We start from the raw sequence: 27,586 nt of genomic DNA on the forward strand, positions 1-27,586 counted from the left end.
ACTAGTCAAATAAGTTCACATTGTCTGTTAAATTCGTCAGCAAAACAATACCTGTAAATGATGACCAGTTTTGTCTAATATCTCATGAAGTTTTTGTGGGTACAATAACTGTTTTATGGTCTGTATACTTGAAAAAAAAAAACAGCTTCCAAATTCTTTTTGATAACAATCTTGAGTTTTGCAAACTTAAGTTAAATGATAAAAATCTGATCATCTGGGTCATTTTTGGGTTGGATATCACACAAGCATTACGGCTAAACTTATCGAAGTTATCTACTTTTGGCTTCTTATTGCAGAGAGGCTAAAAGTCTTTGGGTCTGTTACTGTAAAGCGGCGTGTTTCTAGAAATTATGAAGTGTTTAGAATGCTAATGTAAAAGACAATTTGTAATTGCTTACCTTTTAGTGTTTACTAGGGTCTGTTAATGGTTAAAAGTTCTAATTAACATATATAATTAAAGCTACTGGAAATTAATAAGGAAAACAGCTCTGTATTCAAGGAAAGTTAAAATGTATGTTTTTAGTAAAGAGGGTATAAAGAATGGAAGTATTTTTGCTTGATGGGTTAAGAAAGATAAATTTGTCCTAAGGTACTAGAAAGGAAAAAAAGAAAGACTTTGGGACAAATTCTGAAGGCAAAAAGAAAGTTGTAGAAGGTTTATGAAGGAGAAATTCTGAAAGGAGTTTTATGTCTGGTCAAGTAGACTAAGATTAAAGTAAATCCAATTAAGTGAATGAGTTTTAATGTTAAAAATAAGCTGGTACAGAAATTAAAATTTGGTTTTCTCTCAACGGATAATTTTCTTGAACTTTTGGCCTGCTCTAACTCTACCTAAAAGACAAAAATCTATGTTTTGTTAAAACAATTTCCTATATTCAGAAAGAAAGAGGTCTCTTCTAAAATTTTTTGACTGTGTTGTTTGCTCTTGACTGTCTCTGTTGTCACTTTGAATGGATACCTGAGCATTGTTTAACAGTGAATGTTGTTTCCTATTTGAACAAGTATTTTAAAAAATTTTGATATTTTTGACAAGCTTCTCCCTCAAAAATATTCAAATCCTGAATGAAGGCTTTCTTTTGACCTGGTAGATGGTAGAAAAATTTCTCTGAGGATTTTCAGAGGGCCCCTGAGACTTCTCAAAGAAATTTGCTCTATCTTCCTTTAAGGAGGAAAAAACTAATTAGGCTTATTTGGTCTATTAAGCTACATGGGAAGCATTGTCAAATAAGTGATGATAAACTTCCTTAGGTGGTATTATGTGGGTAAATGCTATTGATATAGATGTCTTAAAATTATATAGCATTCCTAAAATTTTGATCTGTCCTGGTTATCTCGGTCATAATGCCAATTCTTATCTTGAAGTGTTGTATGTCACAGAAGTAGTCAAGTTTCTTTGCTCATTGCCCTTTTGAGTCTTGTCTATTTGCAGATAGTTGCTGTTTTACTCTGATGCTTTTTGCTTTTGCAAATATGTTTCATCTTCAGAGAAATTCCTGGAAAGGATTCTGACACATGATTCTAAGCTACAGGTTTCTGATAAACTTTCAGATTGTAAAATTGAACTGGGTAAGAAATTATAGAATTCTAACGGAGAAACTGAGCTCATAGATCTGCTAACAGAAGATTAAGCTCAAGAACTGATTATACAGGACTGTGTGAACTGATGAGGATGATTATAATTTTTTGTGACTTCTGTTTGGAATATTGTTGAGCTTTGATGTTTTGTTTTGTTTTCTCATATTTAAGGAAATATTTTTCTCTTTTCTCTTATGCTAACTATGACTTACAGCAATTTAGTGAAATATACCTTTATGAGCAAAAGTGAAGCATTTATCTTTTTCTCCCTACCTGATTCCTCCAGAATTTGGAAACTCTTTGTGAGTATGGTTATTTCATGGCAATATAGTTATTTGCATAAGTTCACTAAGAATTTGGTCTTCTTATAACAGGACACATTGGTTATATTACCCAGGCTCTGACTGGAATGGCATATTTGAGAGAAACATACAGGTTCGGATATGACAAGACAGCTTTTCAGGAATAAAGATTGGACTTTCTGGAAATAAAGCCACTTGGAAATATGGGCCTGGTACCTTCTTTACAGAGATTCTGGCAATCTTACCCAGTAAGTAAGGAAGCTTACTTATCTGGCAGGTGCAAGGAACCTCAGAATATTTTGGGGGACCTCGAGAAGAGAGAAATCCACCCAAATCTGTAGGTACTACAGGCAAAATCTGACGGCAAGTCCTTGGCTTGGCTTTTCTGGCCTCAAGAGGCCTTCACAGTTCAATCCGAGATTCCTCATAAAAAAATTCCAGCAAAGCAGATTTTAAAAAGCCTGTATAATCAATTACTATTCTTGCTGCTCTTATGTAAATAATTGGACCAAGTTGTATTGAAACTACACTTTATTTGCAAACCAGTTAATCTTAATTTGGCTATCTTTGGTAAAAATGAGGGTGATTTTAGAGAGAAGAAATTATGTTTCAGTAGAAGCTATAGTAGGCATTCATGGATATTAGATTCTAGCTCTTTTCTTCCACAAGATTCATCTATTACTAATCATAATGTCTCCTTGTGGCCATCTGTCTCTGATACCTGGGAGTTCCCTGGCCACAATCAAACCTTTTCCTTCAATACTACTGCCCAAATACTAACTAGATTTGCCTTGTCACAGGTGGATCATAAACAACAAGTTCCAAAGGTAAAGTCCCCAACTTATCGATACACACAGGATGGACTATATCAAATTTGGGACGAGTATATTTGGCTCATTCCTACTAGTGGTCAACTCAGTCAAAAGGCCACTCTATGTTGGGAACAAACCAATTACAACTGTGATACATGCCCTAATAGCACCCAACCTATGGGGAAAATTCCCCATTACATGTGTTCTCATATCATAGCCTTAAAAAAATACTGATTGGTTTGGGACTGACTGGGATAGACGGCCCAGCATGCGTTGATTAGCCCCTAATGGCACTCAGTGGCTATGTGGCTCCAACTTATGGCCTTGGCTGCCACATGGATGGATTTGACGATGCACTTTAGACTTCGTCTGGATGCAAGGTAGAACTACATTTACTGTATCTCCTCCTGCTAACCTTCTCAACCTGGAACAGCGCTGGACCTGCTCTGTCTTCCACTGGTATGACCATCTTTCCTCAATTTTCCTTCCCCAATTAGGAATCGAAAGTGTCATCTTGCACATGGAAGTCCTAAACAAATTTACTATGAAGGCATTAAATGATACACAGCATAGCTTTTTGCTGCTCGATTTAGAAGTATCCCAAATGCGTAAGGCAGTCCTCCAAAACCGAATGGCACAGGATGTCTTGACAGCAGCACAGGGAGGCACTGGTGGCATTATAAAAACTGAATGTTGTGTCTATATTCCTGACTACCATCAAAATATCTCTGGCTTCCTATCTGATATGAGCAACCAAATTAAGTCCATGTCTGACCCTGCCCTATCTCTAAATGATTGGTTGAACTCCTCGTCAGGACCAGGTTTCTGGACTACTATCAAAACCTTATTCATTAGGTTAATCATACTGCTTGTATTTTTTATTATAATTTGTTGTCTGTTTCATTGTCTTCCGCACGTCAACAAAGTTTCACCTCCTGGACCACCTCTTGTCAAATGATTCTCTCAACTCCAGAGGCTCTGTATGCCTTGTCAGCCTTGGACTCCATGGGTGCAGCCATCCAGTCCACTGAAGCTCCTACCTATACCTATGGCCCCATTTAGGGACAGCTCTACGACCTTGTACAGCCGGAAGTAGTTACAGAAGACAGATCATAGTCCATATCCCCAAAAGAATTTGGGCCCAAATGGGTTAAGGGGGGGTTTATGATGTGGATTAAGGCCGCCCCAGCTAGAGAAGCCGAAGGTGACCTGGCCTACATGCCAAACTATATGACCCGGTGGATTTTTATGGTATGAATTAGGGCTGCCTCAGGGAGAGAAGCCCAGGGCATCCTCACCTACATGCCAATCTATATGACCAGATTCGTGTCTAAAGTTATATGACCACACAATAACCAGACCCCATCTGCACTGAAATCATTTAATGACTTTTTACATTATCTTTTCTTTTTCCAGTAAAAATAAGTCACACACCCATGCCTTATAAATTTAGCACTAACCCTCAACTCAGGGCAGCAGCAGGAGCTCTGACTGCCCATGGGTCTTGTCCCCATGCAGCAGCAGCAACAGCTCTTCACTGCCCATGGGTCCTGTCCCCATGCTATTCTGTACTGTTCTCTAAATAAAAGAGCACCACTACCAGACTTTGAGAGTCCAATAAATCTTTCTTTCGACTCCTCGGCTAACCGACCCCGCATCAGGAGCACCATGTTTTCATGTTGTCTGCCCATCTGCCGGGGCCACAGCCTCAGCAGAGCCCGCAAGGAGCACCCAGGATGTAGATGCAGGCTCCTGTCCCACTTGAGATGTCTCTGGACGTTTGTGGAGAGGGACACAAAGGTAACACAGGGACGCCCAGGGTGGGGCAATCCAGGCCAGGCCACCACTGTGGTGCCACTTGGACAGCCCTACGTCCCCTCCCCGTGTGCATGTGTGTGCATGTATGTGTGTGTATGGGAAAGGGTGGTTTGTGTGAGTGGACAACTGCGAGGAGGAGCAGGCTAATGAGGGGTTAGAAACCTGGTGGGCCGGTCCCATTCCCAACCCAGCTCATGGCTTGTCAGGTGGGACATGGAGTGCCGGGCAGCACCGTGTGCCCGAGGTTTATCCCGAGCCGCTGAGGTCTCTTTGTATCATCCTGGGGAGAATTCTGCGCAGACACAGGTTGGTGCCTGATCTGGGAGCATTAGGTGCAGAGGGCAGAAGACAGAGCAAGAGCAGCTGAGCAGGGCTCTGATGCTTCTGGGCTGGCTGTTGGTCACTGTCTTTGCAGAGGTCCACTCGGGAGATTGGCGCTGAGCTGGTGGAAGGGGACACGGAGTCCATCTCCCCGAGAGAGGAGAAGCTGTGCAGGAAGAGTGGAGCGGCAGGCGTGGGGAAAAGGCCGGCGTCTTCAGTGACTCTTGTCCAACCTCAGAGACAGCACAGGACCCAGCACATGTGCAGGGACAACAATCCTTTTCAGCAGCTCCTGCAGAAGAGCAGGAGACAGTGGGCCCCATGACGGGAGCAGGGAGAGCCAGGCCCTACTCAGGCTGGTGCAGGAGCCATGCAGCCGGCTGTCATCGAACCAGCTGAGCAGGGAGAGCCATCCCCTGATCCTGCTGCTGCCCTGGCTGTGGAGCTGGATGAAGATGAGGCCTCAGACCAGGGAGAGCCATCCCCTGCTATGACTCCTTCTTGGTCTGTGGAGCCCGCTGAAGATGGGGCCATGAATCAGGGAAAGCCATCCCATGCTCCAGCTCCTGCTAGGGCCCTGTGGCAGGCTGAAGTTGTCACCAGGGAGCAGGGAGAGCCAACCCCTGCTCCAGCTCCTGCTGGACCCCTGCAGGGGGCTCAGGCCCCAGCATTGGCCCCGGGAGAGCTCACTCTCCAACCCCCGTCATCCCCAGCTCCTGACCCATCCCTTCCACCTTCTCCCTCACCACAAACTCCCTTCCTCTCCCTGGTTATCCTGTATGTATGTTTAGCATTTTTTTATTTTCGTTTTTTCTGGGGTTTTTTGGTGTTTGTATAAATTTTGAAATAAATTGATTTCTATTTGAAGAACTCTGCGTTTTCTCCCTTTCAATTGTACAATTCCTGAGCGTTAAGTACAGTCACAACGTTCGGCCTCCATCACCACTGTCCAGTTCCTGAACATTCCCTTCACCACAAGGGAAACCTGTTCCAAAAGCGCTCATCCCCCGTGCCTCCCTCGCTCCCTGACAACCCCTATTCTGTGTTCTGGCAGGTTTTTGTAAATCTTTTCTGGATGTTTCCTATCAGTGGAATCATGCAATAGGTGGCCATACTGGTCTGCTTCCATATTTTCAGAAGCACTGATCGAATTTTCATTTCTCTTTCTACTTGAATAGCATTTTTGCCAGCTAATAGGAAAGTCCCAATGGATTATGGAGTAGATGCTTCAAATGAAGCCCTTTTGGTAAACATGTGCATTAACTCAGGCTACAGACCACTCTTCTAAGGGGGACACCAGAGCCACAAGCCACACAGGAAATGCCTGGTTCTTCCCGTGGCCAAAACAAAAACAAGAAAAAGGGAGACAGCTGGAAAGACAAACCACAAACTGGAAAGCATTCCTCCTCAACCAAGGTGAGAGAAAGGTGAAACCTCTCACTGCACCAAAAAACTCTCGAAAGTCGTTCTTTTAAAAGGGACAGAGAGCAAATACACGCAACTCCCAAGAGGCGAGACATAGGGACAGCATATGTCAGAGATCCTCGACCTACCCCATGAGGACACGTACAAACGGAAACACCGTGGAGACGGCATTGGTCACCACCAGACTGGCAGGTTTATGATCTGGTGGCGACCAGCTCTGGTGAGAATGTGGGCAAGCAGAGGCCCCCGCAGATCCCTGGAGAGCAGGGGGAAAGGACACTGCTCTCTAGGAGAATAGCCTGCAGGACCCATCCAAGTTCCCCAAGAGCCCACCTTTGCTGGAAGTGTGAATGCCAGGAGTGTGGCCCACTGGAAGTCTTGTAGAGTGTGTGTGCATGTGCGCACATGCGTGTGTGCACTTGTGGGTGTCAGGCAGGGAGGATTCCATGGCGTGTGCTCTTCCAGAGCCTGATCTGCCCAGCGGTGACACTGCCAGTGAATCCTCTTCCTCTTGGTACTGTCTGGGGCACAGCATCAGAGCTTTTGCAGAGCCCCAGCATGGAATATGGGCCGTCCCCAATTTTTCACTCTGAATCCTGCTGAAGGGAACATCTGCCTCCATGAAGCTCTATTTAGGACAGAATCCACGATGTGGAATTTATGCGTCAAAATGTATTTGGTTTCTAAGGTATTGGCCACAGTTTCCAACATCAGAGGCCTCTTTGAGCCTTGTTTGGGAAAGTAGGGGCACAGACACGCTGGGGCTGAAACCTTATGGATGGAGGGAGGAGGAGGAGCTGGGAGTGGGGGTGAGCAAGGTGCCTGAGAGTGATCTCCCTGGTGGAAATTGTCCTTTCCCACAGCCCCACACCTGGCCCCACCCAGGATGCGGGTGTCATGGGCTAGTTCTAGAGCTGGTGCTAGAGCTGGTGCTGCAGCTGGCTTTAGTCCAAAAGATTCCTCTGATCCCAGAACTGGCACCTGAGCTGAAGCTGGAGCTGGCTCAACCTCTTGGGTGGATGCAAGAGCCGGTGCTGGAGTTGGCTCTAGATCCATAGCTGGCACTGGCTCTAGCTCTGGAGAAGGTGTTATACTCAACATACCTCCAGACATAGTGTAGTCCTGGTTGTGCAGGGCGATATAGGTCTTGAGCTGGCTGTAACTCTGGCACTGCAGCTCCTGCTGGAGCTCTTGCTGTTTTTGGCTCTGACTCTGGGGCTGGCTGTGGATCTAGTTCTGAAGCTGACACTGAAGCTTGTGCTGACTCCTGAGGGGGTGCTGCAGTGGCTTGAGCTGTGGATCTGCTACCGGATCTCGATGTAGCTAGAGCGCTAGTGTTACAGCTGGTGCTAGAGTTAGTGATGGATCTAGCTGTGAAACAGGTGGTGGACTTGTTGCTGGTGTGATAGCTGGTGCTGGAGTTGGCTCTGGCTGTAGAGGCTGCTGGTTCTCATTCTGAATCTGGCTTGATCTTTTCAGCTGGTGCTTGAGCTGGCTCTGGCTTTGGAGTTGGCACTGACTCTTGTTCTGGTCCTACATCTGGTTCTTGTGGTTTAGCTGTAATGCCCGTCCCAGTTCTAGCTTTGTAGCTGGGACTAAAACTGGTGGTGGAGCTGTTTGTAGCTCTGGCCCTGGAATTGGAATCAGGGCAGATTCTGGCACTGGGACATATACAGGCTTTGGTATAGCAGTTGAGGATAGAGCTGCCTCTGTCTCTATGAAATTGGTTTTAGAGCTGCTACCACAGCATGCTCTAGCACTGATGTTGGGGCTAGAGCTGTTGCTGGAGCTGGTTCTTTATCTGGAGCTGGGACTGGCTCTAAGTCTGCTACTGGGAGACAAACCTGCTCCCACTCTGGAGCTGGGGCAAGAGCCGGCACTTGTGGGGGCTCTAGCTCTGAAGCTGGGTCTAGAACTGTTGATGAAGCAGCCTCTAGCTCTGTATTTAGTGCTGACTCTAGCTCTGGAGTGGGTGGCAGGAATGGCTCTAATTCTGGAGCCAATGCTAGAGCTGGTGCTGGAGCTGGCTCTTCCTTGCAACCTGGAACTGGCTCGAAGCTGGATCAAGCTGGTTCTCACTCTAAAGGGAGCACTGGGACTATTCCCATGGCTGACCCAGGACGTGGGGACAGAGCTTCCTCTATCTGAGGAGTGGTGCTATAGCTACTGTTCAAGCACGCTCTAGCTCATGGGAGAACACCAGCTCTGACCCAGCAACTAGCACTGGAGCTAAAGGTGGAGCTGGCTCTATCTCAGGAGTTGATATAAGTGTTGGATCTGGAGTTGGCTCCAGCTGTGGATTTGGCTCAAACACCGGTGCTGAAGCTATTGGTAGAGCTCGTGTTGGAGGCACCTCTGGCTGTGGAGCTGGTGCTTCCTCTAATTCTGGAGCTAGTAATAGAACCGGCTCTAGCAGAGGATTGAGTGCTGAAACTGGTGCTCCAATTGGCCGTGAGTCTGGAGCTTTGGTTGGAGCTGGCTCTGGAGACCACTGAAGTACTCGAGCTTCTGCTGGAGCTCATGTGAAATTTGGCTCTGGTTTTGGACCTCGTGCTGGAGTAGGCTCCAGCTCTGGAGCTGGCACTGGGGCTTGCTCCAGCTTAGAATTGGGTGCTGGAGCTAGTTCTGGTGCTGAAACTAGCTCTAGAGAAGGCTCTCATGCTACAGCTACCTGGAGTCCTAGTGTGTCATCAGAGCTGGTGCTGGAGTAGGCTCCAGTTCAGTGCCTGTCATGATCTGTTCCTCTGGAATTTGTGTTGGGTCTGATTCAAACTCTAGAGCTGGTGTTAGGGTTGGTGCTGGAGCTGACTCATAGGTTGATAATAGAGTTCCTCTCTCTCTGCAGTTGGTGACAGAGTCAGTGATGAAGCTGGTTCTAGCTTTGGAGCTGGTGCTAGAGCTAGTTCTGGAGCTGCTTGTAGTTCCAGGGCTTTGACATGAGCATCTCGTGTTGGAAGTAGTTCTAGCTCTGAGCTCATACTAGATTTGGTGATAGCGCTGGCACTAAATCTGGGAGTGGCACTGGAGCTCCAGCTCGGGAACTACTGCAAGAGCTGGTGCTAGAGTTTGCTGTGTGTCTGCCTAACTGTTCGGCTTGTGCCAGAAGCGACTCTAAGTCCAGATTTGGCACTAGAGCTGGTGCGACATCTGGCACTCACGGTGGTGCTAGCTTTGGAGCTGGTGGTCGTGCTGGTTCAGGAGCTGGCACTAGCTCTGGAGCTTGTTTCAGAGCTGGCAGTGGTGCTGCAAGAGGACAAAAGTTCTCCAAGATGACTGCCTTTCCAAAACCACAAAACATCTTACTGCCTCCAGAGAAGCCCCACCCCTAGAACCCCACTGCAGGAAATCTTCCAGGACTGTAGACTGTGTGTGTGTATCAAATACTATTCTGTTCTTCTCTTCCTTATCTTCTTAGCATGTAACATGACATATAACAAAATAATTATCAATAATAGTTAACTTCACATAATAGTATTCAAGTGGTTGAACAGCAAGGAAAAGAGTGAACTCACCCAAGGACTTTGCATCTGCCTTGGGGACAATATTTGTGTGTTTTGGGTTGTACGCAGGAGAGGTGGACCACGGCAGGAGGAAGAATGACCTTCTTCCTGTCTTTACTGGGAGATTAATACAGCTAAAGGAGATGTGAGTGGGTGCCACATTGAGGGAGCGTGGGCTGTGATGGTCAGTCTCATGTGTCCACCTGTCCAGGCCATGGTGCACAGCTGTTTAATCAAACTGGACATTTAGTCACGTGTTGCTGCAAAGGTGTTTTGCCGACGTGGTTAACAGGTGCAATTAGTTGACTTTAAGGAAAGGAGATGACTGTCAACAGTGCGGGTGGGCCTCGTCAGTTGAGGGCCTTCAGAGCAAAACCTGACATTTCCCAAAGAAGAAAATCTGCCTCTAGACCTCAGCGTCTAGACACCAGAGGTGCTTCTAGTCTGCAAGCCTGGCCTGCAGACTGTGGACTCGCCAGCCCACATGCTCACACAGGCCAGTATATTAAAGTCAGTCTCTCTCTCCACATGCCTATACACACATCTGTGTATGTGCGCACGTGCATGTGGGTGTGTATCCTGCTGCTTGTTTTCAGGAGAACCCTGAAAAACGCAAGGCTGAAGTCCCTCTGTCCTTCCCTTTTCCACTTCAGAATCCCTGTCATTCGAGGGCCTTAGAAACTCAGCGCCATAGGCAGTTTGCAGACGAAGTGTCTGTCCACTCCAGACCTTGTACTGCATGGCGGGCACTCCCAGCACCGCCGGGGAATTCTGAGAAAAGCCCGGCTGAGCCTTTCCTGGATGAAGACACACAAAGGACCCCAAAGGCCCCTTACCTGCAACAGGCCGAAACGAGGAACAGAAAGCTCACCCTCCTGAGGGCCGGCCGACAAGATGGTCAGCACCCAGACTCCTGCAAGAGAAAAGCGATATATGAGGCCTCAGAAAATAAACCCAAAACGGGATTTTCAGAATGCGGACTTCCATGCCAGAAAGTGATATCGACCTTGATATCAGTTTCCCCACATTAAACCCAATATATATTGGGTTGAAACCAAAACACTCATTCCCTGCTTACTCTCTGGCTTCCTGGCTCCAGAATCTACTATCCTCCATGGAGACAGACACTGTCAAGGACAAGCACCTGGATAATCTCCTCCCGCAAAGAGATACGGGATGGTGGGAAAGCTGCTGATCAGCAAGGTCATGAGCTCCCTCCTCTCTGCAAGTAGTCTCAAGGCCAAAGACCGGCTGGTGGGAAAGCTCCGACCAGCAAGGCCATATGCTCCCCCTCCCCTACCCAAAACACCAAATAAAAACCCTTCCTTTCAGCTTTGCAGGGAGTTTGGGATTTCAGTGTTAGCTGCCCTCTCTCCTTGCTCAGCGCCATGCAGAAATAAAATTCCTACTTTCTTCCACCACACCCGGTGTCAGAGATTGGCTTGCTGGCCAACGGGTGAGTGACCTCACTTCAGGTTCGGTAACAAAAGGGCTGTCGAGAATATGTCACGTTTCCTTTAACACACTTCTTTGGGAAGTCAAGCTTTTGCCTATCTGTTGTGACCCTTTAGCACTTGCACTTGATACATGCTCCTTCCTGCACGGTCCTCTCCTTTCGTGCTAAATGTTTCCACTCTATAGTCAGTCAAGAGAAGAAAAATGATGGCCTGTGCATGCCAGAGGGAGCCAGCACCGCCGGAAATCACCATGAGCATGTGAATTTCTGCCATCACTTGTTTGGAGCGGGGGCCACGCCCAGCTACACAGCAGCCAGGCAAGGATAACCGGGAGCAAGGGGTCTAGATGACTCCTTCGACAGCTTTCTGCAAGGATTTGCTGCGTGGATTCTGATTTGCTTCCAGAGAGGTCTGTGTGTTTGTGTGAGGGAGAGAGATGGAGGAAGAGGGCAGGGAAGGTGATTTCATGGTTTGAAAGCTGCTGGGAAAGCTGATTCCCACTAAGTGCAGAAAAGCCATTGGACAAAATCCAACGCCCTTTTGATAAAAAGACTCAGGACACTAGAAACACAAGGCAACTCCCTGAGCCTGGGAAAGGGCATCTGTGAACAAGACAGAGCTCACAGACATCATACTTCATGGGGAGAGACTGGAAGCCTCGTCCCTGATGTCAGGACAAGGTGAGCAAGGGCCACTCTCATCAATTCTATTTTACATTTACCAGAGGCTTTAGCCATGTCACATAGGCAAGAAAATGAAATAAAAGGCATCCAGATTGGACAGAGTGAAGTAAAACTCTCTCTATTTGCAAATGACATGACCATGTATACAGGAAATCAGAGAAAACAAGGAAAAAGTATTGGAATGAATAAATGACTTCAGCAAGGTGGCAGGATACAAGATCAGTAAAACAAAACAAAACAACCACCTATCTATGGAACTACAAGTTGGTGCAGCCACCATGGAAAACAGTATGGAGGTTCCCCCAAAGATTAAAAATAGAACCACCATATGATCCAGTAATTCCACTTCTGGGTATTTACCCAAAGCAAACAGAGACACTCCTGCAAAGACATCTGCCCCCCATGTTCACTGCAGCATGATTCACAGGAGCCCAGACACAGAAGCAACCCGAGTGTCTGAGCTATAGATGCACAGAACAGGCTGTCAACTGCCAGGGGGAAGGGGTGGTGGGCGGGCAAAGGGGGAAGGGAGTCAAAAGATACAAATTCCCTGTTCTAAAATGAAGAAGTCCTGAGGACCTAATGTGTATCATGGTGACTAGAGTTAGCAATACTGTAGTGTCTATTGGAAAGTTGCTAAGAGAGTCAATGTTAAAAATTCTCAAGACATGAAAAAAATTTTGTAACTGTATGAGGTTGAAACAGCACAGAAAACATTGCCCATCTTAAACTAGTTTTTCTCCCTTAACACAGGTTGTTGATTAATCAATCCTGGTGCTCAACAGGAGAGATAGCACTGTGCATGCGCCAGGCAGGAACCCATGGCCCCAGGAGGACCCGGAGACAAGAATCTTCAGAAATGCTGCCACCGGAAGCAAGCGGTCCTTCAATAAGCACCATCTGGCTTCCAGCAGCCCAAGTAGCTTGACTACCGGCTGCAGGCTAGCCAGGCAGCCCACGTGGGCCCAGCAGCAGCTTAGTGGTCCATAAGTGCTGAAATGTCACCCCAAATCTGCATTGGGGAGACAGATTGGAGAGATTTGCCCCCTGTCACCTTGCGAACCGAGCTTGCAATGAAGCTCTTCTTTTCTCAAAAGCCAAGGTCATAGTCCAGGCTTCTATGTGCGTCAGGCAGCAAGCCCTTGCTCAGTAACAAGGTGATGGACTCGAACTAGACTTACGGCAGTAAGATTTGGGAATATACACATATGTGGAATCATTATATTTTACACCTGAAACTAATATAATATCTCAATTAAAAAGTCAATTTTAGGGGCTGGCCCCGTAGCCAAGCGGTTAAGTTTGCACGCTCTGCTGCAGGCGGCCCAGTGTTTCGTTGGTTCGAATCCTGGGCACGGACATGACACTGCTCATCAAACCATGCTGAGGCAGCGTCCCACATGCCACAACTAGAAGGACCCACAACAAAGAATATACAACTATGTACTGGGGGGCTTTGGGGAAAAAAAGGAAAAAATAAAATCTTTAAAAAAAAAAGAAAGTCAATTTTATTTCTCCATGCTAGCAATGAAAAACTGACAATGAAAGTAAGAAAATAGGTTAATTTACAATAGCATCCAAAACGATAAAATCCTTAGTAATAAATTTGGCTTAGGAAGTACAAAACTTGTACAACAAAGGCTCCAAAACATTATTGAAAGCAATTAAAGAGGGCCAAAATACATGAAAAGACTGCCCATATTCATGGATCAGAAGACTTTATACTATGAAGATGGCGATACTGCACGGAGAGCACTGCAGAGTCAATGCAATCTCGAGCAAAATCTCAGCAGCCTCTTTTGCAGTAACTGACCAGCCAATCCCGAAATTCATAGAGAAATGCAAGGGAGCCAGAGGAGCCAAAGCAACCTCGAAGAAGAAGAACAGGATGGAGGGCTCACACTTCCTGACTTTAAAACTCATTGTGAAGCTGCAATAATGAAAACAGTTTGGTACCGACAGAAAAATAAACACGCAGATTGTGGAACAGAATTGAAAGCCCAGAAATAAATGTTCACGTTTACAGTCAGTTGAATTTTGATGAGAGACGAGACAGTTCAAAAGGGAAAGAATAATTTTTCAACAAATGGGATTGAGACAACTGGATATTCACATGCACAGGAGGAAGTCAGACTCCTTCCTCACAGCACCTCCAGAAATGACCTCACAGAGATCCAACACCACATAGGAGGCAGCACTACACAACTCCTACAGGAAAACACATGGGATCACAACTTCTCACCTGGAGTCAGGCAATCGTTTCCCAGGGATGACACCGAAAGCACTAGTATAAAATATAAAAGAAATTTATTGGACCTCATCAAAATTAAAAACACATGTGTCTCAAACGAGAGTATCAAGAAGGAGAGAAGACAACCTGCTGAATGGGACAATACCCAAGCGAATCACAAGTATAATAAGAGACCTGCATGTAGAAAACATACTGAACACTTAATGGTCAATAATAAAGAAACTACAGGTGTGGGCGGAGCAAAATGGCAGGGTGAGCTGACCCGGGACTCTCTCCCCACCAAACTACAACAAAAGACTGGAAAAAAACTGAATTTCAGCAAATAAACCTAATGCCAGGACGTCAGAAACCTACAGCATCAAAAATACGGAGGACGGAGACCCTGCTGCCGGCCTTGGAGGAGCTGGAAGGCAGTAGGAGAGAACTTCGCTCCCTCCCCTAGAGTCGGGGATTGCTGCCGCGAGTGAGGGAAGGAGCGGGGGAGGGGCCACACAACTGGGGTATCATCCAGGACTCCCGCTGCCGGTACAGTGGAAACTCGCTGATGGGGGAAGGCTTCTGTGCACAGGGACCCCATAAACCCAGGGCCCCAGGAGACCAGAGAACAGAAATTACCTGAATCCAGACTGGCAGGTGAGAAAAACCGCCCCTTCCCCTGGCGAACCACGCTGGGTGCAGCCATCTTGCCCGAAGGCGCAGAGCTCAGAATGCGCGGCTCTCGACCCCCATCTAGTGGCAACAGGCTGTAACTGCAACCGAATTCTACCACCATGCGAAAAAACCGCTCCTCTACCATCCAGCAATTTATAAAAGCTCCAGACCAGAAGGAAAACAATAAAAACACAGAATTAAGTCCTGAGGACTGGAAATAGGTAAACTAAGTGAAAATGAGTTCAGAGCAGCTATAATAAAAAAACTCAATGAGGTAGACAGAAAGATAGAGAAACAAGCTGAGTTCTGGAGTTACTTCACAAAAGAGATTGAAATTATAAAGAAGAATCAAACAGAATTACTAGAGATGAAAAACACAATGGACCAAATAAAACAGAATACGGATTCCCTGAATGCCTGGGTAGACTCCATAGAAGAGAAAATTAGCTTAATCGAAGATAGACAGGTTGAATGGCTTCAGACAGAGGAAGAAAGAGAACTAAGAATTTAAAATAATGAGGAAAATCTCCGAGAGATAGCGGACTCAATGAGGAGAAAAAATTTAAGGATCATAGGAATTCCCGAGAATGTGGAAAAGGAAAATGGAACAGAAAGCATGCTTAATGAAATTATAGAAGAGAACTTCCCAAATCTAGGGATTGAGGGAGAAATGTGTGTAGAGGAAGCTTTCAGATATCCTCGATTTGTCAATGTAAAAAGACCTACTGCAAGGCATATAGTAGTACAAATGGCAAAAATGAAAGACAAAGAAAGAATACTCAGGGCAGCAAGACAGAAGAAAATAACCTACAAAGGAACTCCTATCAGACTTCCAGTGGATTTCTCTACAGAAACCTTACAAGCTAGGAGAGAATGGCGTGGCATATTCAAAACTTTAAAAGATAAAAATCTTCAGCCAAGAATACTCTACCGAGCAAGAATATCCTTCAGATATGAGGAAGAAATTAAATCTTTTCCAGACAAACAAAAGTTAAGGGAATTTGTAACCAAAAGTCCTCCACTACAAGAAATCCTCAAGAAGGCTCTCATACCAGAAAAAAGAAAAAAGGGAGAAAGGGGTCACAAACCACAGAGTAGGGAGACAGATGAATAGAACCAGAATAGGAAGCAAATACTCAACTATAGCATTAGGATAAAGGTAAGGAAACTACCAAAGCAAAGAGGATCTTATCACTCTAACTACAAACTCATAACATGAGTTGGAATAAGAAATTAAAATAATAATTTAGGAGGGGAAGAGCAAAGGGACTAAATCAGTCTAGGCCAAGAAAATAAGAGGCCACCAGAGAATAAACTATATTATACACAAGATTCTAAATACAAACCTCAGGGTAGCCACTAAACTAAAAAACAGAACATAAATAAAGAAAAATCTAAGAAACTCAGCATAAGAAATTACAGTATTAAATGGGTAGGCTAAAGAACACAGGAAGAGAAACGCAGGAAAGCCAGATAACGAGCAACAGATTGACAGCATTAAGTCCACATGCATCAATAATCACTCTCAATGTAAATGGATTGAACTCTCCAATAAAAAGACACAGATTGGCAAAATGGATTAAAGAACAAGATCCAACAATTTGTTGCCTCCAGGAAACACACCTCAGCCCCAAGGACAAACACAGGCTCAGGGTGAAGGGGTGGAGGGCAATACTTCGACCTAATAGCAAGCAAAAAAGAAGGAGGTGTTGCAATTCTTATATCAGACAAAGCAGATTTTAAAATAAGACAGGTAAAGAGAGACACAGAGGGACAATATATAATGACCAAAGGGACACTTCATCAAGAAGAAATAATGCTTATAAATATCTATGCACCCAAGATAGGAGCACCAAGGTTCATAAAGCAACTATTAACACAACACAATAATAGTAGGGGACCTCAACATCCCACTCACATCAATGGACAGATCATCCAGACAGAAAATCAACAAGGAAATAGTGGAGGTAAACGAAAAACTAAAACAATTGGACTTAGTAGACATATATAGATCATTTCATCCTAAAAGAGCAGAATACACATTCTTCTCAAGTGCACATGGAACATTCTCAAGGATAGACCATATGTTGGGAAACAAGGCAAGCCTCTACAAATTTAAAAAAAATTGAAATAATAACAAGCATCTTCTCTGATCATAATGCTATAAGGCTAGAAGTTAATTACAAGAAAAAAAGCTGTGAAAGGCACAAAGATGTGGAGACTAAACAATACACTACTGAACAAGCAATGGATCCTTGAAGAAATTAAAGAAGAAATCAAAAAATACCTGGAAACAAATGAAAATGATAACATGCCATACCAACTCATATGGGATACAGCAAAAGCTGTATTAAGAGGAAAATTCATCGCAATACAGGAACATCTTAACAAACAAGAAATATCCCAAATAAGGAATCTTAAACTACACCTAACTGAACTAGAGAAAGAAGAACAAATAAAGCCCAAAGTCAACAGAAGGAGAGAAATAATAAAAATCAGAGCAGAAATAAATACTATTGAAACGAAAAAGGCGGTAGGAAGGATCAATGAAACAAAGAGCTGGTTCTTTGAGAAGATAAATAAAATTGGCAAACCCCTAGCCAGACTTACAATGAAAAAAGGGAGAAACCTCAAATAAACAAAATCGGAAATGAAAGAGGAGAAATAACAACAGACTCTGCAGAAATAAAACAGATTATAAGAGAATACTACGAAAAACTCTATGCTAACAGAATGGATAACCTAGAGGAAATGGATAAATTCTTGGACTCCTACAATCTCACAAAGCTCACTCAAGAAGAAGCAGACAATTTGGACAGACCAATCACAAGGAAAGAGATTGAAACAGCAATCAAAAACATCCCAAAGAATAAAACCCCAGGACCAGATGGCTTTCCTGGGGAAGTCTACCAAACTTTCAAAGAGGATTTAATACCTATCCTTTCCAAGCTATTCCAAAAAATTAGGGAGGATGGAACACTTCCTAACACATTCTATGAGGCCAACATCATGCTGCTACCAAAGCCTGACAAGGACAGCACGAAAAAAGAGAACTACAGACCAATATCACTGATGAACATAGATGCAAAACTTCTAAACAAAATTTTGGCAACCAGAATTCAGCAATTCATCAAAAGGATCATACATCATGATCAGGTGGGATTCATACCAGCGACATAGGGATGGTGCAACATCCGCAAATCAATCAACGTGATACACCACATCAACAAACTGAGGAATGAAAACCACATGATCATCTCAATAGATGCAGGGAAAGCATTTGACAAGAGCCAACAGCCATTTATGATAAAAACTCTGAACAAATTGGGCATAGAAGGGAACCACCTCAACATAATAAAGGCCATATATGACAAACCCACAGGCAACATCATACTCAATGGGCAAAAACTGAACGCCATCCCCCTGAAAACAGGAATGAGATGCCCTCTGTCACCACTCTTATTTAACATAGTACTGGAGGTCCTGGCCAGAGCAATCAGGCAAGCAAAAGGAATAAAAGGAATCCAAATAGGGAGGGAAGAAGTGAAAGTCTCACGGTTTGCAGACGACATGATCTTATATATAGAAAACCCCAAAGAATCCATTGGAAAATTCTTAGAAGTAATCAACAACTACAGCAAAGTTGCAGGGTATAAAATCAATTTGCATAAATCAGTAGCATTTCTATATTCTAATGACGAACTAACAGAAAAAGAACTCAAGAACACAATACCATTCACAATCTGAACAAAAATAATAAAATACCTCGGGGTGAATTTAACTAAGGAAGTGAAGGACCTATATAATAAAAATTACAAGGCCTTTCTGAGAGAATTGGATGACGACGTAAGGAGATGGAAAGACATTCCATGTACATGGATTGGAAGAATAAACATACTTAACATGTCCATTCTACCTAAAGCAATCTACAGATTCAACGCTATCCCAATCAGAATCCCAATGACATTCTTTACAGAATTAGAACAAAGAATCCTAAAATTTATATGGGGCAACAAAAGACCCCGAACTGCTAAAGCAATCCTGAGAAAAAAGAACAAAACGGGAGGCATCACAATCCCTGACTTCAAAACATACTACAAAGCTACAGTAATCAAAACAGCATGGTACTGGTACAAGAACAGGTGCACAGATCAATGGAACAGAATTGAAAGCCCAGAAATAAAACCACATTTCTGTGTATAGCTTATCTTCGACAAAGGAGCTGAGAGCATACAATGGAGAAAAGAAAGTCTTTTCAATAAATGGTGCTGGGAAAACTGGAAAGCCATATGTAAAAGAATGAAAATTGACCATTCTTTTTCACCATTCACCAAAATAAACTCAAAATGGATCAAAGACCTAAAGGTGAGACCTGAAACCATAAGGCTTCTAGAAGAAAACACAGGCAGTACACTCTTTGACATCAGTATTAAAAGGATCTTTTCGGATACCATGTCTTCTCAGAGAAGGGAAACAACAGAAAGAATAAACAAATGGGATTTCCTCAGATTAAAGAGCTTCTTCAAGGCAAATGAAAACAGGATTGAAACAAAAAAACAACCCACTAACTGGGAAAAAACATTTGCAAGTCATATATCTGACAGAAGCTTAATATCCATAATATATAAAGAACTCTCACAACTCAACAACAAAAAATCAAACAACCCGATCAAAAAATGGGCTGGAGACATGAACAGACATTTCTCCAAAGAAGATATACGGATGGCCAATAGGCGCATGAAAAGATGCTCATTATCGCTGATCATCAGGGAACTGCAAATCAAACCTACACTAAGATATCACCTTACACCCATTAGAATGACAAAAATATCTAAGTCTAATAGTAACAAATGTTGGAGAGGTTGTGGAGAAAAAGGAACCCTCATACACTGCTGGTGGGAATGCAAACTGGTGCAGCCACTGTGGAAAACAGTATGGAGATTCCTGAAAAAATTAAAAGTAGAACTACCATATGATCCAGCCATCCCACTACTGGGTATCTATCCAAAGAGCTTGAAGTCAGCAATTCCAAAGTCCTATGCACCCCAATGTTCATTGCAGCATTATTTACAATAGCCAAGACATGGAAGCAACCTAAGTGCCCATCAACAGATGAATGGATAAGAAGATGTGGTACATATATACAATGGAATACTACTCAGCTGCAAAGCAGAACAAAATCATTGCATTTGCAATAACATGGATGGATCTTGAGGGAATTATGTTAAGTGAAATAAGCCAGTTAGAGGAGGATAATCTCTGTATGACTCCACTCATATGAGGACTTTAAAAATGTGGACAAAGAGAACAGATTAGTGGCTACCAGGGGAAAGGTGGGGTGGGGGGTGGGCACAAAGGGTGAAGTGGTACACCTACAACACGAATGACAATAATGTACAACTGAAATTTCACAAGATTGTAACCTATCATTAACTCAATAAATAAATAAATAAATAAATAAAATGAAGAATTAAAAAAATAAATATAAAATAATAAAGAAACTAATAACTCAACTTAAAAATGGGGAAAGGAGCTAAACAGACATTTCTCCAAAGAAGATACACAAGAGGCCAAAAAGCACAGGCAAAATGCTCAACATCGTTACTCAGAAGGGAAAAGCAAATCAAAGCCACAATCAAGATATCACTGCCCAGCCACTAGGACTGTGGTAATTTAAAATGTAGATAGTAAGAAGTGTCGACAAGGATGGGCAGAATTTGGAATCCTCATACGTTGCTGGCAGAAATAAAACATGGCGCAGCCCTTTGGAAAACAGCCCAGCAGCTCTTCAAAATCTAGACGCAGTTTCCATACGACGCCACAATTCCAGTCCCAGGTATGTACCCAGGAGAAATGGAAACATATGAAAAATTTGAACATGAATGTTCATAGCATCAGGATTCACAAGAGCCAAAAGTTGGAAACAACCCAAATATCCCTCCACTGGTTAGTGGATAAACAAAACATGGTATATCCAGACAACAGAATATTATTTGGCATAAAAGAGAATCAATTACTGACATGTGTTATAAATGCGGATGAACTTTGAAACATCCTACATTAAAGGAGCCATCAAAGGACCCGTATTGTGTTATTCCGTTTATATGAAATGTCCAAAATAGACAGAGAGAGACAAAGAGTGGATGAGTGGTTGCCTAGGGCCATGGGGATGGGGGAATGAGAGTGACTTCTCATGGGTACAGGGTTGCATTTCGAGGGGATGAACATGTTCTACTATTGTGGGGATGGTTGCGCAGCTCTGTGAGTATCCCACAAACCACTGAATTGTACACTGAAAATGGGTGGATTACATGGCATGGCAGTTATATGTCAACAAAGCTGTTTTAAAAAAGAAGAGTAATTTTCTTTTAACTTTGGGATGTGCCTTTGTCCCACGATAAGTAGGACGAGGCACTGGCTACAGCCGAGTCCCAACCAATCCAAAGGATGTGGGTCACAGCCCCACAAAGCCCACCCCCAGGGAAAAGGGCAAGACATCCTCGGAAGGAAAGGATGGGGGATGCTGACCACAGGAAGAGGGGTGCAGACTTGCTCCAGCCAGCAGCATGGGCGGCAGCAGCCCTAACCCGACCCTTCACACTAAAGAAATTTTGCCTTGAATTTATGCCTCGATCTTCCCAAGGAAAAGCAGGTGCAGCTTAAGGTGTCTCTCTCGGTAAGAGGGTAGCTGGCAGAGGACAGAGTGGAAATTTTATCTTTTGATTTTCAAAGCAGCTATTCCATGTGGGAAACACATCCAAAGGGAGAAAACGTGAGTGCGTATGCTGTAACATTCTCTCTAATTCAATCAGACCAAGACACGGAGGTTTCCTTAGAAACTTGACCAGAACAGAGCTGGAGATGGGATTTTAAACAGCAGGACTTGGAACAAGTGAACATTATTGACTCATTGGTGTGATAGTCAGGGACCCACCAGGGTGAACACAGATCCTGCTGAAAGATGAATGAAAGTGCCCAAGGGCATCGATGAACTCTGGTGAGACGGAAGGAGCAGGACCTGTGCAGTGAGCACGGAAAGGGGAACTTTCCACGACACACAGGCCATGAGCGAGTTTCACTGGAACCACTCATCTGAGAGCTCGGCCTCTCTCATTTGTCTGTTTACCAGTTTAGACCCTCAAAGGGAAAAAACTATTTGTGTCCCCTGTTTTATGGCTTCAGGAACATTTGGTAACTTAAGGCATCAGCTGTCAGAGCTGCAGGAACTTCTGGAAACCACTTAGGCCCTCCAGCCTAGCCCGATGTTACAGATGAGGAAACTGAGACGCAGGGAGGCACCAAGGACACACTGGGAGTCTCTCTGACAGCTGATCCAGGGCCTTTCTCCCTGGCGAGACATAAAAATCTCTGCTCCCTGTGCCAGGAGTGGCCTGATCATTAGAACAAGACATTTTCCAAGAAAGCTGCCTGTTTACCATCAAGTGACCCCCAAACAAAACTTGAAGGATACCAGTAACTTTTGACATCATTTTAAAGAAACAAAGGTTGGTGCTTTCTTTTTTCCAAAGGGTAAAACATAGGATCATTTTCGTTCTTTCCCCAACGCAGAAACGAAACAGTCTACTGGACAGGAGAAAACTCTAGGGCGAGTTGCCATTTTCAGTTTACCCCCACGGACATTTGAACCAAACGACTAGAGTCCTGACCCCTTCATCCCTATAGTCCCCCACAGTAAACGCATCAACTCATCATAAATGAGCAGAGACACATTGGTCTCCTCGCCCAGGTAGCATCCACCTGCGAGACAGGTGTGCTCCTGCCATCAGGTCCCCGTCCCTCCCACAGGGGTCCAGACAGGGCCTGGCACAGGGGTGGGGGGATGGCGCCGCCTTTGGTGGTGGGCAGCAGCTCTCTCACCTGCAGGCTGACCAGGCCAGGGCCGTGTCCTTCACCGAGGTGACGGAGGTCTCCTGCTGTCCCTGCAGATGCCGACCAACAGCCCTCGGTGATAAAGGACCGGGACACGGAGCAAAGGGCACCTGTCCCCTGCGTCCGGCCCACAGGGCGAACCACAGGCGGGTCTCCGAGCTCAGAGGCCATCTCTGCGGCCCCGGAGCCTCTTCTGCCGGCCTCTGGGCGCCGGCTGGCCCAGGACGCGGGGCCGAGGGTTCTGGGGGGACAGGCTCCCTCTCTCGGCTCCCCCCGCCGCGCCCACAGCCTGACCCCTGGAACCCAGGACCTCTCCGCACGCCCCACCCGACCCGGCCACGGAGCAGATGGCAGGCCAAGACCCTCGGGAGCGGCTCTTGGGCGCCATTGGCGATGCGCGTGCGCGTGCGCGTGGCGGGCGGTCACGGGCACGCGCTTTCTCTGGCCGTTGTGCACAGGGCCAGGAAGGGAGCCCGGCCGACCTCGGGGTCCGCCCATGTCCGCCGCTGGAGGGAGGCCGTGCGGTTCCGAGCGCGTCCCCGCCACAGCCCGCGGGGAGAGCCCGGCCATGGCCACGCCAAGCTGGACTGCTGCAGCCCCACCACCCGCCCCTCAGGGGACAGTGGGGAAACGGAGGCCAGGAGCGGCAGGGACTGGCTGGGCCCTTGAGCTGGGCAGAGGCCAGAGGACAAGAAATAGAGGCTCCTCCCGTTTGCATCGCGGCGTCTGTGTTTCCATTCACTGGCTTATTCATCCACTCGTTCACTCATGGCCTCACTCACTCACTCATTCAGCCAGTCATTCATTCATTCAGGCTTTCACTCATTCATCATCCGTTCATTCGTTCAGGTAGGAATTCATTCTTTTAATCGTTCAGCCAGTAGCCTCTATTCCCTGCTTGTGTGCCCAGCACTGTAACTTCACCAGGGAGCAAAACCCAATATGGTTCCTGCCCACGTGGAGCTCAGGTCCCTTGTGTGACACGAAGAAAACGTCAGAGGAATCCCATGCTGGGGGCTGCCATCTTGGGTGACCCTTGATCCCATGTTCAGGACAAGAGCCCCTTACCACGTTTCCTGCAGGCTGCAGGCAAAGGTGGACCCTGAGGGCAGCTGTGGCTCAGAGAGGCCTGAGGAAGATGCCCCGCAGGGGCTGAGGGTCTCTGGGCTCAGGGTCGGGAGGCAGGCGGCGCAGGGAGGGAAACGAGAGGCGGGGTAAGTGGGCACCGGGAGCCGCCACCTGGGCTCTGACCTTGTGTCTTTGCCTCTGTGCCTCTCCCTGGTGAGAAAAGCTCAAACCGTCTACACTAACCCCACCCCTCGCCCCTCGCCCACCCCATCCCTGTACAGTCCAGAGTGGTGAGAGCCAAGGAGGGGAGAGGCAGGGACAGGGGGAGCCCTGGCCACCACTTCCCCTCACTCCAATTAGAAATATCTGCTCTGGTTCCACCCTCGGCATCGGTTCCCCTGGTTCCCATGAACCCCCTTCTCCCTGAGCCCCAGTCTTCACCCTCAGAGAGTTGAGCGGGACTGGCTCTGCACCTCCATCCTCCACAGGGGTCTCCCAAGTCCCCCAAGAGGTGCTTCCCATGCCACTGCCCTCAGCCCAGGCACTCGTCCGAGCTGGAGAGCTGTGCACACCTCAACTCTCAAGGTTCAGGGGGTCCAGAGCCCCCCAAGCACCAGCAGGCTCCCCTCCCACCCTCTGCAGGCCACAGGCCCCTGGTGGAAGAGAGGGAGCCGGGGAACTCAGAGATGCCCACTGTGGCCTCCCCACCGGGCAGCATGGCCTCAGGGACCAGTGTGGTGTCCAGAAGAAAATGCAGGGTCTGGTGGGGCTCGTCCCCTCTGAGGTGACAGAGGAGGCCATGGAGGTCAGCAGAGAAGGCTCTGGGGAGACAGGAAAGTCGTGGCCCCCACCCCAAGCTGATGGCACCATTTGCTGATCAGCAAAGAGAAACTTGCCCACCTACCACAGGACCCTCCTGGCAGCATCTCCGAGGCTGACCTTTAGGACCCCATGGCCATCTTGGACCACATTTCTGAGCCACTGGGTCTGGATGTGGGGACATGTAGGGCCCTTCCCAGCCCCGGTTAAGAGAGGGGACTTTGGGGAGCTCACAGATGAGAGCAGAGCACGCCAGCCCTGGGACTGAGGAAGTTTTGATGCCACTCTGTGAGTGGACACTGGGCAGAGGTTGGAAGGAAATCCCCCAATATATCTGTGCCTACTGTAAGCCAGGGCAGGGGCCAGCCGGGCACTGCTGTCACAGCCACAGGTTGGCTTAGTAAGGGAAGCTTGGGGGGAGGATGATGGGGACTGCCAGTAGTGGAAAGACACGGGCTTTGACTTTTCAGCTCCTGCTAGGGCTGTGGAGCCAGCTGAAGACAGGGCCCAGGAGCTGGGATAGCCATCCCCCACTCCAGCTCCTGCTGGGACTCTTGAGCTGGCTGAAGACGCGGCCATGGAGCAGGGAGAGCCATCCCCTGGTCCAGCTCCCACCATGGCTGTGGAGCCAGCTGAACATGTGGCCCCAGAACAGGGAGAGCCATGCCCTGCTCCGGCTCCTGCCAGGGCCCAGGAGCAAGCTGAAGTCACGGCCAGGGAAGAGGGAAAGCCATCTGCTGCTCCAGATTCTGCCTGTGCCTGGAAGACTGCTGAAGCCCCAGCCACGGTCCAGAGAGAACCATCCACTTCTCTGCCTCCTGCTGGGGCTGGCGAGGCAGCTGAAACCACAGCTGCAGATCACGGACAGCCATCCCCTTGTCTAGATCCTCCTGGACACCTGGAGCCTGCTCAGGCGCTAGCCCTGTCCTCGGGAGAGCTCACTCTCCAACCCCCGTCATCCCCAGCTCCTGACCCATCCCTTCCACCTTCTTCCTCACCACAACCTCCCTTCGTCTCCCCCCTTAACCTGTATGTCTGTGTGGCCATTTATGTTTTTTGATTTCTTGTCTTGTTGTGGTGTTTGTGTCAGTTTTGAAATAGATTTGTTGATTTATATTTTAAGAAATCTGTGTTTTCTCCTTTTAAATTGTACAATTCCTGAGTATTAAGTTCCAAGCTCATAGAGACAGCCCCCAACAGCTCACTCATCTAGCACATGTCTAGAAGGAGCACCATGTTTTCGTGTTGTCTGCCCATCTGCCGGGTCCGCAGACTCAGCAGAGACCGCCACGAGCACCCAAGATGCAGATGCTGGCTCCTGTCCCACTTGAGACATCTCTGGACGTTTGTGAGAAAGGACACAAAGGTAATACAGAGACGCCCAGGGTGGGCCAATCCAGGCCAGGCCACCACTGTAGTCCCACTTGGACAGCGCTACGTTCCCTCCCTGTGTGTGTGTGTGTGTGTGTGTGTGTGTGGAAGGGTGGTTTGTGTGAGTGGACCACTGCGAGGAGGAGCAGGCTGATGAGGGGTTAGAAGCCTGGAGGGCCGGGCCCATTCCCAACCCAGCTCATGCCTGATTGGGTGGGACATGGGGTGCTGGGCAGGACACTCTGCCTGAGGTTTCTCCCGAGCCCCTGAGGTCTATCTGTTTCATCCTGGGGAGAATTCTGCACAGACACAGGGTCGTGCCTGATCTGGAAGCATTAGGTCTAGAAGACAGAAGAAAGAGGAAGGGCAGCTGAGCAAGACTCTGATGCTTCTGGGCTGGCTGTTGGTCACTGTCTTTGCAGAGGTCATCTCAGGAGGTGGGCACAGAGCTGGTGGAAGGGGACACGGAGTCCATCTCCCCGAGGGAGGAGAAGCTGTGCAGGAACACTGGAGCGACATGCGTGGGGAAAAGGCCAGCGTCAGAGCCAGTACAGGGCCCAGCACATGTGTGGGGAGAACAATCCTTTTGAGCAGCTCCTGCAGAAGAGCAGGAGACAAGCGGGGCCCCACGCCGGAAGCAGGGAGAGCCAGCCCCTACTCAGGCTCCTGCAGGAGCCATGCTGCCTGCTGTGCTCAAAACAGCTGAGCAGGGAGACCCATGCCCTGCTCTGGCTCCTGCAGGGGCCCAGGAGCCAGCTGAAGCCGCAGCCATGGACCAGGGAGAGCCATCCCCTGCTCCAGATCCTGCCAGGCCCCAGGAGCCTGCTGAAGCCGGGGCCATGGACCAGGGAGAGGCATCCCCATCTCCAGCTCCTGCCAGGATTGTGGAGGTGGCTGAAGCCTGGACCACTGCCCAGGGGGAGCAATCCCCTGCTCCAGCTCCTGCCAGGGCCCTGGGGCAGGCTGAAGCTGCGGCAGCACACCAGGGGGATCCATTCCCTGCTTCAGCTCCTGCCAGGGCTGTAGAGACAGCTGAAGCTGTGGGAGCACACCAGGGAGAGCCATCCCGTGCTCCAGATCCTCCTGGAGCCATGGAGCCCGCTCAGGCCCCAGGATTGTCCCCAGGAGAGCTCACTCTCCAACCCCCTGTCATCCCCAGGTCCTGACCCATCCCTTCCACCTTCTCCCTCACCACAACCTCCCTTCCTCTCGCCCCTTGACCGGTATGTCTGTGTAGCCGTTTATGTTTCTCATTTTATTGTCTTTTTTTGGTGTTTATGTAAATTGTAAAATAAATTTCTTTCTATTTGAAGAACTCTGCGTTTTCTCCTTTTCAATGGTACGATTCCTGAGCGTTAAGTACAGTCCCAACGCTCAGCCTCCATCACCACTGTCCAGTAGCTGAACATTCCCTTCACCACAAGGGAAGCCTGTTCCCAAAGCGCTCATCCCCCATTCCTCCCTTGCTGCCTGACAACCCCTAATGTGTGTTCTGGCAGGTTGTGGTCAGTCTTTTCTGGATGTATCCGATAAGTGGTGTCATGCAATAGGTGGCCATCCTAGGCTGCTTCCGTATTTTCAGAAGCACTGATCGAAAGCAGCCGTGTCAGGAGCCTCTTGTGGTCCACATGCGTGCTGGGGGC

General features: G+C 47.1%; 1 long non-coding RNA gene across 1 annotated transcript; it reads right to left on the reverse strand.

Annotated features, from left to right (window-relative positions):
- Window positions 1-4,242: 4,242 nt before the first annotated feature.
- Window positions 4,243-23,053, reverse strand: LOC124242241 (uncharacterized). Its single transcript, XR_006889406.1, has 3 exons — window positions 22,674-23,053; window positions 10,590-10,666; window positions 4,243-9,496 (listed from the first exon to the last, which is right to left on the reverse strand). It is a non-coding gene; the product is annotated as an uncharacterized LOC124242241 (long non-coding RNA).
- Window positions 23,054-27,586: the final 4,533 nt, after the last annotated feature.

The sequence above is a fragment of the Equus quagga genome, chromosome 7 (assembly GCF_021613505.1).
Source record: "Equus quagga isolate Etosha38 chromosome 7, UCLA_HA_Equagga_1.0, whole genome shotgun sequence".
Taxonomy (NCBI): Eukaryota; Metazoa; Chordata; class Mammalia; order Perissodactyla; family Equidae; genus Equus; species Equus quagga.